Below are 12,157 nucleotides of genomic sequence, written 5' to 3' on the forward strand. Positions count from 1 at the left end.
CGGCTGCGGGCACCGACCACCATCAACTTGGTTTACCAGAGACTCGTGTATGGTACTAACTGTGAGTACAACAGTGCCCTCCGGCCGCGCACCTCCCTGCACCGCCCAACTATCTCACCAACCGGTCCCGGGGCCACCATCCCTGCCCACGGAGGGGTTAACAACTTACTGCATAACATCTCCCCTGGGTGCCCCTGTAACTGCAGCGGTGGTGCCTACCTTCACCACATCCCGTGGGTGGTGTCACGAACTCAAACACGGCTCCGGCCGTACACCTACGTCCCCCTAAAAGCGCCAGTCCCCTTTCAGATCGAAGTGGACCACAGGGCACCCGGGTCCGGAGACGCTCGAGCCACCCACCAGCGAGCCCGGATCCGAGCGGCTCAGTTGCCGCCGAGCACGGGGCGGTACACTAGAACAACCACTGGTGTGCCTGACAGGGTGTGGTGTGGTTAGGATTTGAGTGCTGATAGAAGCAATATCAGTAGTTAGGATCCCAGAACCATGGAGGATGAGTTCTGCACCATAAGAGAAAGGGGTGCAGTTCCCTGTGACACCCTGATAGAGTCACATTAGAGTCAGGGGCGTCACACCCTCTGACTCTATGAAAGGGGTTGCATGGAATGTGTTGTACTAACCCTAGTAATGTCCTCTTGGACTTGTCCCCTGACTTCACCTCCAATAAGAAATAGGCTTGATTTCTAAACCTTGTCCAATCCTTTGTTTACCTAAGGAAAAGCATTGATAGATGCTGATGCTGCTTGTCTCTACTGTATAAAAGGAACATGTCTATTTGACTTGGTTAACCCGCGAGTGGAGGAAGAAGGTACACTCCGGAGACCAGGGGTCTCAAACATCTTCAGGTAAACTGGCCACACATAGAAAATGTTTAGATTGAAGGGCTACATTCCTTGCGGAACGGGATGACACGTTCTGTGATACCACTTTTTTCTATTTGACTTTTTAACCACTATTTATTATATTTTTATACGTCAGTGTATACTGAAAAAGCAACATTTTTTTGCATTCTTATTTTTTTATGTTCATCGTATAGGTTATGGCAAGTTTGCTTCATTTCAGATGCTGCAATGCCAAACGTGACTTTGATATTGTTTTTGGATGAAACAGCGTTTTTAGTGCAATATATTTTTGTTTTTAAAAATTGTTTTGCATTTTTTTCCCCGCTTCTTTTTTCACTTAGTCCCTACATGAGGCTTTAACTTTTTACTAATTTATGAATTCCTATGTGAAAGCCTTTCAATCGTTTTAATTTTTATTTTCATGCTTCATCAGTAACAGCCGCCATCTGCTATCTCAGTAATGGGAAAGTCGTCACTGAATACAGATTTTACCTCAGAATTGAGAATTTTGATAATGACTGATCAATTCTGGCAGAGAAAGAAACAGATTCCTCTGATAAGATACATTACACAGTTGCGTATTTTCATGTGTACTGTTAATTTATGAAATAAACATTAAAACGATGGTTACACTACAAAGAATTGCAATGTATTCGTAAAACATAGATGCTATATGGTGGGTCTGTAATGCATCTGATTTTTTTGCGCACACATAGATTTGAATAGGAGAAACTTATCCGACACAGAAGAAAAAGGTGCACGATGCAATTTTTTTCATTCGCAGGTTTAGTCAGTGAAAAAACATCACTCATCTGCACAGCCCCATTGAACAACATTGGTCCGTGTGATGTCTGTTTTCTCATGGACAGCACTCAGTCCGAAATTGTGTTTGTCTGAACTGACCCTTTGGGGTACTTTGCACACTACGATATCGCAGGTGCGATGTCGGTGGGGTCAAATCGAAAGTGACGCACATCCGGCATCGCTGTCGACATCGCAGTATGTGAATCCTTTTACATACGATTAACGAGTGCAAAAGCGTCGTTATCGTATGATCGGTGTAGGGTCCGACATTTCCATAATTTCGCAGCAGCGACGGTACGATGTTGTTCCTCGTTCTAGCAGGCAGCACACTTCGCTGTGTGTGAAGCCGTAGGAGCGAGGAACATCACCTTACCTGCGTCCACCGGCTATGCGGAAGGAAGGAGGTGGGTGGGATGTTTACGTCCCGCTCATCTCCACCCCTCCGCTCCTATTGGCCGCCTGCCGTGTGACGTCGCTGTGACGCCGCATGACCCACCCCCTTAGTAAGGAGGCGGGTCGCCGGCCAGAGCGACGTCGCAGAGCAGGTAAGTGCATGTGAAGCTGCCGTAGCGATAATGTTTGCTACGGCAGAAATCACAAGATATCACTGCTGCGACGGGGGTGGGGACTATCGCGCTCGGCATCGCAGCATCGTCTTGCGATGTCATAGTGTGCAAAGTACCCCTTTCACTGTCACTTTGCCGGTTAAACACTGCTTACTTATAGGTCACCATTGCTGGCTGAACCAAAGGCCAATACTTGGCCTTGGGTTTCAATGGCACCCCTTGATTCTGTCCTTAAAGAAGGAGACCCTTCCCTTAAATAACCACTTAAATACCACTGTCAACAGTTACGGTAACAGCGGTATGTAAGAGGTGCTACTGCTGAACATGGCTGTTGCAGAAGGTGTCAGCTATGATATAGAGCTGATAGCCGCTGGTAATAGTGCAGGTGCTGCTTATAAACCAATGTCAACTTGTCAAACTTTTCCGGGAAGTCGCCTGTATGGTAAATGTTGGGAAGGGGATAAAAAAAAATTCCTCTTTTCTATAATTACCTACGACCAAGAAATCCAGTAGCGCAGGGAAGAGACGTCTTCGCTCTGACACACTGCTGTGCGTGATGTCATTAAGGAGTGCTGTCATGTTCCTCCTTTGGGCTGATCTCTGCTGTCCCAAGCATATTTTGGGAGCTCTGCCATGCTCATCTTAATCATCTGAATTATTTTTTTAAATTTGAGTGTCCTCATTGTAATGGTTTACTGAAAAGTTGGTAATAAATAACAAGCTTTCAAAACTCCTCAGGTCTCTTCATCAGGCTCATTTTGCCATTAAAACGGATTAACCACTGAGGTCCTACAAATAAAATCTTATTCTTAATAATTTAATTTAGGTTTTTCATTCCCATGACCACAGATCTTTAAAACGAATCTCCGCACCATGCAGTCTGCCTTTACCAACATTACTGAATGCTGAATTCAAGCATACTACTGTAAACGGATGTCACCACTGTAATACACTCGTCCTCTACTATATCGCGGTTCACTTATTAGAGCTTCACTGTATTGTGGTTACTGGGGAGGGGGCGGCAGCGGTGTTGGAGCGGGTTCACAGGAGGCAGGGGCTGTGGTGGAACAGGGCGATGCGGTAGGTGTCCTAGATCCTCGCTGCGGGCACTGGCAGGAACATCTAGAAACTGTCAAACATATGACGCCCGTAGTGAGTGCCTGCGCAGATTGAGCTATCTGCTCAATGACGAACCGAGATCTCTTTTCCTCAAATTTTTGGGAGGAAAAGGGGGTCTTATAATCTGAAAAATATGGAGTAAATATGAGGGGCTGCTGTTAAGTCTTTGGCTTTGTGATCTTTTTTTGTTTCTATGGTAATGAATGTTACATCACATGAAAACCTTATGTGTCTAATATATGTTTTCAAAATGTTGTGTTTGTTCCTTATGGCAACAGTGTTCTACGTACACGGGAAAACAAAATAGCAGAATCTAATGCGATATTCACAGCAACTGAGAGCAGAGGAGTGATAAAAGTCTCTTTTCTGCTAGGAAAGTCTGAGAAGCATATTCATGGTGATATGTCGCAGACATTGGGGAATCAATGTCCTTCATATTTCACAGTTAAGAACTGAGTTTCCAAATTTAAAACGGGCAACTTCAACACCAATGGTGAGGAACGTCCTGGACGACCGAGAGTGGTTGTTGTTCCGGAGATCGTAGATGCTGTGCACAACTTCATACTGGAATTTCAGCTAAAGCAATAGCAGACATCATGGGGATTTCCTATGAACATGTTTGTGTCATTATCCATGAACATTTGGACATGAGGAAGCTATCTGCAAAGTGGGTCACCAAATGTTTGACAACAGATCAGAGAAGCATGCAAGTGAAAACTTTCCGGTCCATTTGTCAGCATTTCCGGACTGATAAGAACTTCCTGGATCTAATCAAAAGAGTGGAGGCACAGTGGTTCTCCTCGTCCAAAGAAGTTCAGGGTGAAAAAATCAGCCACTAAGGTGATGGTGTCTTTGTTCTGGGATAAGGAAGGCATTCTGCTAGTGGACTACCTTCAAAAGGGTTCCACCATCAATGTAAGGTATTACATTGACCTTTTGGACCAACTGAAGGCAGCTCTGAAAGCTAAAAGGTACAGCAAACTGTTCAAAGGAATATTGTTCCTGCAAGACAACAACTCTGCTCACACTGCACTAGCAACCACAGTAAAACTGGCAGAGCTGGGCTACCAGCTTGTTGACCAGATACCTTATTCACCAGATCTAGCTCCCTTCGACTATCATCTGTTTCCAAACCTGAAGAAACACCTCAAGGGTACCAAATTTCACACCATTTCTGATGCCATGGCTGCTACAGATGCGTGGTTTGAGGCACAACCAAAATCCTTCTTTTTGCTAGGCTTACAGAACTTGGAATACTGATGTAAGAAGTGTGTTGACATCAGTGGAGAGTATGTGGAATAAATGTAAAGTTTCATCATACTATCTCATTTCTTTCTTGGTAAAGCCAAAGACTTATCAGCAGCCCCTCGTATAACTCTGCTACTTTGCGGATTTTCACCTATCACGGGGGTCTTTAGAACATAACTCACGCGATAGGTGAGGGATCACTTTATTCTCATGACATGAAATTTGTTCACTCTTAAATATTCTACGTCTTTTATGAACCACAGCATCTCATTTAAGAAATGGCAGACCCCATGACCGCTACATAGGAAATAAACATCACCGAATGGCTACAGAGCTCCAAAGCGCAACTGGGATTGTCAATAGCACAAAAACTGTGCTGGGAACTTTATGGCATGGTATGGCATGGCTTTCCATGGTCTTATATCACTAAGCACAATGTCAAGTGTCAGATGTAGTGGTGTAAAATCACCACCACTGGACTCTGGAGCTGTGCAAACTAGTGATGAGTGAGCACTAAAATGCTTGAGTGCTCGGTACTCAAATCGAGCAGGTCAGACACTTGGATGGGCTTGACTCGAGTACCAAGTATCATGGAAGTCAGCGGGAAACTGAAGTATTTTTCCAGAAGACCCTAATTGGAATTGGAGCACTGGGGGGGCAAGAAAATTGCTGAAATGGAAGGAAATAGCGATCAGATGGAATGGGAACAGTATGGTAAAGATGCCTAGACACATCTCTGACTCCCAGGTAACTGCTTAGAACTACATAAATAAATTATATAAAAAAAATGGATTGGGGTCCCCTCCATATTTGATAACCAGCCAAGGTAAAGCAGACAGCTGGGGGCTGATATTATCAGGCTGGGAAGCTCCATGGATATTTGCCCCTTCCCAGCCTACAAATATCAGCCACACACAATAATAGTTGCGCCAATGTTGAAGCTTTGTGCGGCTCTTTACGATTGCCCTGGTGCGGTTGTAGCGCCCAGAAAAGGGGGTACTCGGTCCCGGGCGATAAGAAATGGGAATGTCACTCTGGTGGCCGTTGCCCGGTCCCATGCTCTGGGCCCCTTTTGTTAATGGGAGGTATTTACAGGGGAGATAAGAGTTTTTGTCATGAGACGCCACCTGCGGGTTGCGGTTAATGATGGAGAACTGCCGCTGCTCAATGTGGGTATTCCCAGAGCTGGTGGTAGTGGCAGCTGTGATGGTAGGCCCTCCGCAGGTAGGGCTGTGCCTGGGCGATGTAGTGGGGTAATAATGGAGACCACACCAGGTTGTCTTTAACAGTCTCTACTCACTGTGGACCCAGGGGTTGCTGGTTCAGGTTCCCTTAGGACAAGTGCCAATGTAGTGACCCAGGTTGCTCTGTCCCCGGCACTCTCTGTAGATTGAGCCCCCGTAGCGGGGAGCGTTTGGGGACCCCGACTGTCCCTTTTGGGGTACAGTCTCCTTCTCCGTATGGCGGGTAGTGCGGACCCTGCGGGGAGGTATGTGTCCAAACCCCGATCCTAGTTTACTGCTGATGCCCTGGATTATTTGATTCGGTGAAGTCCATGAAGGTGTCCTCACTGGGCAGGTATTTGCCAAACAGTCTAAAACTTGCGCTTGACCTAGGACCCTGTGCTCCGTGCGTGCTCTGGTCCCAGCGGCATCTCTGTACCCATCCTGGCAACCTTTCTCCTGTGCCCTCGGGGTCACCGTTACACGGACCCAGCTCAGGCACGTCCGCACACCTCTCTGTGTGCTTCACTCTCCTCTCGCTACCACTGACTGACTGACCCCTCCCACTAGGCTGGCTATACACAGGGACTCGTTCCCATGGCGACCATCCCCTTACATGGTTAACCCTCTATGCCCAGTGTGAAGAGGAAAACTAGGATTTAGATTGTGTTTTGGTGGAAAAGGCACTGATACTCCAGGTCCCAGGGGGTAGGTCCTGCATCCCCAAGAGCATGCAGTTCCCTGTAGTGCCCTGAGGGTCTCAGGGGTGCTACACAGTGGCAATTGGTGTAATATTTTTGGGGGTTGATGTAGTGGGTGGGCAGACCCCTACAAAAGAAACATCATCCGGAAATGTTAAAGTTGTTTTAATAAAAGTGTTTTACTGATATTGTATTGTATTGTGTTAGGGCACCCCCTAGTGGCCGGGTGGGACGGCTGTCGCCACAGGGAAAGAGGAGGAGCCAGCAGCAGCCAGGGGAAGATAAAAAGTGTGTGTAGGGTAGAAAGTGCAGTTGGGCCCGGGAGGAGCGAGTGAACAACAAGGGGGCAGAGTGTGGGAGCTGATTTGATCGGGGACGCCGGAGAAGACAGGAGGAGACGATACCTTAGCAAGTGAAGCAGCCGGTGTGGGTCCGGCTTGTGGGTAGCTGTTAGTGGGAGCCCGGCGAAGTGGAGTAACCGGTCACACCCCACCAGAGGGAGCGTCAGGGCAGGTTGTCCCCCAGCTCAAGCAAGTGTACCCGGTATTCATAACTGCACTGTTTCTGGAGGAGAAGAAGTGTGAAAATAAAACATGTCGTTTATTTGCATTGAACCCTGCCTGAAGCGTGTTTTTACGCCGGATGATCGTTGCACCACCACACTCTGCCCCACCGAGTCATCTCCCGACCTTGAAGTAGTGATGGAGTCAGGGGAGAGCCTTGAATCTACAAAGGCCACGACTACAAGGCCGGAGGCGCCCCTGGCCCATCATTACATGTGGCGTAGTCGGCAGGATGCGAATTCCCTGCCAGGGACCCAAGAAGCCGGAGATCAAGTGGTGCCTGGGGCACAGGATCCGGACTATGAGAAAAGATTTCCAGTCCCCTGGTGGGAAGAAGATACAGTGCCTGCAGCGTTGGACCGGGCACAAGATGGCGGCAAGATGGCCGTCGTCGGTGAAGACGAAGAAAGGGCGCGAAAAGTTGGCGCCAAAAGAAGAGCCTGGGGCTGGCCGGTGCCGAAAAAGAAGTTCGGAGTACTCCGCCCAAAGAGGGGAGGTGCCAGTCCCAGGGCACGCAGAAGAACATGTACAGTGCGCGGTGTTTTGAAGGAAAAGAAGAACCGCCGCGGAGGGGTCATTATGATGTGGGAGACTGGGGGTGGAGTCTGCTCAAGAGCGGGAAAAATAAGCCCGCCTCCACTTCCTTCTCCACTGACCCCGCCGCCATTACTAGAGACGCCGCAAGTTCACGAGATGGAGACCTCCGGACAACAGCAGGAAATAGTGACCGCTATGGCCCTCGCTAACCTGGGCCGAGGGCGTCCCAAACATGCTGCAGAAGTGTCCCCTCTCGATATCCCGGCCGCGTCAGGAGGATCAGAACGTCCGGCTAAGGTGACCTGGCTAACCACCTGGGACGCTGCGACGGGAGGCACTACTACCGAGGTACGGGCGACCTACGCCACCCAGTTACCAGTGGGGAATCGGCCCCTGGGGATCTCCTATCCCGTCCTGGAGACACCCCTGCCTGCAGCCGCAGCACCAGCCGTCCCCGTGCAGGCTCCGGCAGAAGAAATCGCCCAGAAGCTGGAACAAGATCCCTGGGGTTTTTTCTGGGACCCCGTCCAGCCGTCTACCATTCCTCACTCAAGGCCTCCGTCTCCGGTACCAGACCCCGTCCGGGAGCGGCTGCTTGCAGAGACCATTGCCCGGGAGATGATGGCCGGTCCCCGAGGCGAAGAGCTGGCACTACAGTTTACCACCGGTATAGTGGTAAAATTCAATCAACAAGAGTGCTACGGCTTTATCCGGGAAGAGACAACTGGAGACGACTACTTTTACAACCGGGTCCATCTGGATGTGGAAGGTCTGCCACAGCGCCTCCACACACTCTATCCGGGCGAAAAAGTCCAGTTCCTACCTGAGGCGGGAAGCCGCGGCCTCTTCGCGGTCGGCGTGACCAGAATGCCGACCCCACGAGAAGCCGCTCAATGGCAACAGGAGATAGAGTGGGAGGAACATCAAAGCCGGCGGCGGACCCAGGCAAGACCGGTGCTGGCTGAAGCCTCTCACCCCCGACGTACCCTAGCGGTGGCTCCGGAGATGATGCCCGGACCGACTACTGGCCCGGAAAGAGAGACCCCGGCGGTGCTGCGGTCAACCAGAGCATAACCAACCACCCGGTGATTGTTCTGGACGTGCCTCAGCCACCCCGGGGAGCGACCCCATCACCCCCGCCGGGGAATGAAGAGATCGTGACATCCGAGGCCGCCGTTGCTCCTGAACCTTTTCGGAGGTTACGTCGACAGCCCGGGCAGTCCCTGTCCGACTACATTCAGGCACAGAGGGCCGAGTGGAAGCGAGCCTGGCCTCCAGCGTAAAGCGTCCTGATCGGCTCGTGTGAAGACCGGTGTTGTTGTTTGACCGGCAGAAGTTATGTTAAGTCCGGAGGGAGTCTGCGGCTGGACTGAGCCAGGGGCTCCTCCGCGTTGCCGAAAGGGAAAAGTGCTGTTTCAGTGTTGTGGTTCTCTTGTTTAAACGACCAAGACCGGGAGTGCCACGTTGGCCTCCGGGCACCACCAAAGACCGGGAGCGCTACTCAGCCTCCGGGCATCACCAAAGACCGGGAGCGCTGCTCAGCCTCCGGGCGCCACCAAAGACCGGGAGCTCCCAGTTGAACTCCGGGCGCTGAACTGGTTCGTAGTTTTAAATATGTGTGTTATTTTATGTTGGAGCCGTGCCGGGAGGCTCGGGTTTTAAGAGGGGAGGTGTGTAGTGGGTGGGCAGACCCCTACAAAAGAAACATCATCCGGAAATGTTAAAGTTGTTTTAATAAAAGTGTTTTACTGATATTGTATTGTATTGTATTGTGTTAGGGCACCCCCTAGTGGCCGGGTGGGACGGCTGTCGCCACAGGGAAAGAGGAGGAGCCGGCAGCAGCCAGGGGAAGATAAAAAGTGTGTGTAGGGTAGAAAGTGCAGTTGGGCAAGGGAGGAGCGAGTGAACAACAAGGGGGCAGAGTGTGGGAGCTGATTTGATCGGGGACGCCGGAGAAGACAGGAGGAGACGATACCTTAGCAAGTGAAGCAGCCGGTGTGGGTCCGGCTTGTGGGTAGCTGTTAGTGGGAGCCCGGCGAAGTGGAGTAACCGGTCACACCCCACCAGAGGGAGCGTCAGGGCAGGTTGTCCCCCAGCTCAAGCAAGTGTACCCGGTATTCATAACTGCACTGTTTCTGGAGGAGAAGAAGTGTAAAAATAAAACATGTCGTTTATTTGCATTGAACCCTGCCTGAAGCGTGTTTTTACACCGGATGATCGTTGCACCACCACACTCTGCCCCACCGAGTCATCTCCCGACCTTGAAGTAGTGATGGAGTCAGGGGAGAGCCTTGAATCTACAAAGGCCACGACTACAAGGCCGGAGGCGCCCCTGGCCCATCATTACATTGATGTGAGCTGTGGAGTATCATCTGGCATCAACCCCCTTGTGTTAATAATGGAGAGGTGTCTATCAGACACTCCCATTACTAATCCAGAAATCCACCCAAAAAACACACACAGAATAAAACCTGTTTATTTGAATAAAGACATTCCCATACTTTCCCTCATTCACCAGTTTATTATCAAAAATGTTCCCACAAAGCTCCTCCATCGTAGTCCATGTTCCGCGGATACAGCTCCGATGACTGTGAATAACAGTAAAGTACAGCTATTCAAAGGTGCTGAGTAGTGACGACAACTCTCATCGGCATTGCCAAGTCTCACTAAGCGCAGCATGGAGCCGAGAGCATTGAGAGTTGTTGTCACTACCTGGTGCCTGTGAATAGCTGTATTTTACTGTTATTCACATTTTTGAAAAATTGGCGATTGAATGATAGTGTGGAGGAGTCTGCATTCAAATAAACTATTTTTTTCCTCTGTGTTTTTGTTTTTTTTTTTACTTACTGGGTTAGTAATGGGGGTGTTTCATAGATGCCTCTCCATTACTAACACCAGGGTTTAATGCCAGCTTATATTACACAGCTGACATCAACCCCAACTACCATTACCCGATTGCTGTCGAACCAGGGCAATCGGGTAGAGTCGAATAAAGCACCAGAATTAATCTGGTGTGTCACTTCTGGAGCGGCTGCAGGCTGGTATTTTTTGCTGGTAAGGGCCAAATAACCTTGAGACTTCCCAGCTTGATATCAGCCCCCAGCTATCTGCTTTACCTTGACTGGTTATCAAAAATAGGGGGGACCCCACACTGTTTTTTTAAATTATTTCTTAGGTTAAACAATGCTATCAGAGTAATTCCAGTAGCCAACATGCCTACTGCTTAACCGTGTATAGCAAGCAATCCTTCCATGTTTATTAGTTGTCTAACAATTGCAAAACATGTGGTAAAACAAGAGCACTAGGAGTACTGGTGCAAATAGTATAAATTTTATTTTATATTTATAAATAACAAGTAGAAAATAGAAGGACGTTTACAAGCACAAGTTAAGGGAATAAAAATCTGGATCCCTTAGACCACAATGAAAAACTCCACTGATATTATAAGGGTTTCAGACCCTTTTTGCATACCAGTCCCTAATCTGACATTCAAATAACCTCTTTCTGTGTATCCATACGGGCATCTCTTTGTAAATAATACCCATATATGAACTACAGAGATTACGGTTGTGGTCCATGGGACTCAGGCTCCTGGTGACTTTATCCCTTGGGCCTGGCTCCCCTGCACTACCACCGTGAATGGGCAAAATTATTTATTGCTACATTGCAATCTTGACCAGGGGTGCCCATATGTAATTTTATAGGGCTCTGTCTGATCTGCTATATTCATACTATCTGTGAATGGCCTGAGCTTAAGCCCTATTATACTTACCTACCACTGAGTTTTTCATTGTGGTCTATGGGATCCAGATTTTTATTCCCTTAACTTGTGCTTGTAAACGTCCTTCTATTTTCTTTTTTTTTTAAATTCTTTATTTTAAAGACCGACACGAGAACATACAAAATAACCACTGTTCCACAAAAAGCAGAAAAACAGATTTCAAATATTTAACATTGACATATATCCCACCCTTCCGCTCTCCTGTACATATCTAATAACTGCAACTGCTCGAGTCAGTCCCATTTTAATCCTTTTATGAACCAACCCAACATGGGTAGAATACAGAACATAGAAAGAGAGGGCAAAGCCCGAAAAGAATTTAGAACCAGGATAAGAGAAAAAGGTAGAGAGAGATTAAAGGGGAGGGGAGAGTAGGAGAAGATAGTGGGCAGAGAGGTGAGAGAAAGGGAAAGCGAGAAAAGAGGAGAAGAGGAGAAGAGAGAGGAAAAAAAAAAAAAAAAAAAAAAAAAAAAAAAAGGGGGGGGGGGGGGGGGGAGGGAATGCTCCACCAGAGCCTCACAGCAGCCGTGGAGGAGCGAGTAATCTGGCGTAATCCGCCGAGTAAGTGAACTCCAACCATGGGAGCCAGGTCCTGCGAAAACCTTCCTGACTGTCATTGAGAGAGGATGTCAGGTCCTCCATGTGCCTTAGGTCATTAACCCTTGCAACCCACTGTGCCAGTGTAGGGGGGGTAGTAGACTTCCAGCCAAGCGGGATACAAGACCTGGCGGCCATTACCATAAACCTAAGCAAAG

This window comes from Anomaloglossus baeobatrachus, chromosome 2, assembly GCF_048569485.1.
Source record: "Anomaloglossus baeobatrachus isolate aAnoBae1 chromosome 2, aAnoBae1.hap1, whole genome shotgun sequence".
Taxonomy (NCBI): Eukaryota; Metazoa; Chordata; class Amphibia; order Anura; family Aromobatidae; genus Anomaloglossus; species Anomaloglossus baeobatrachus.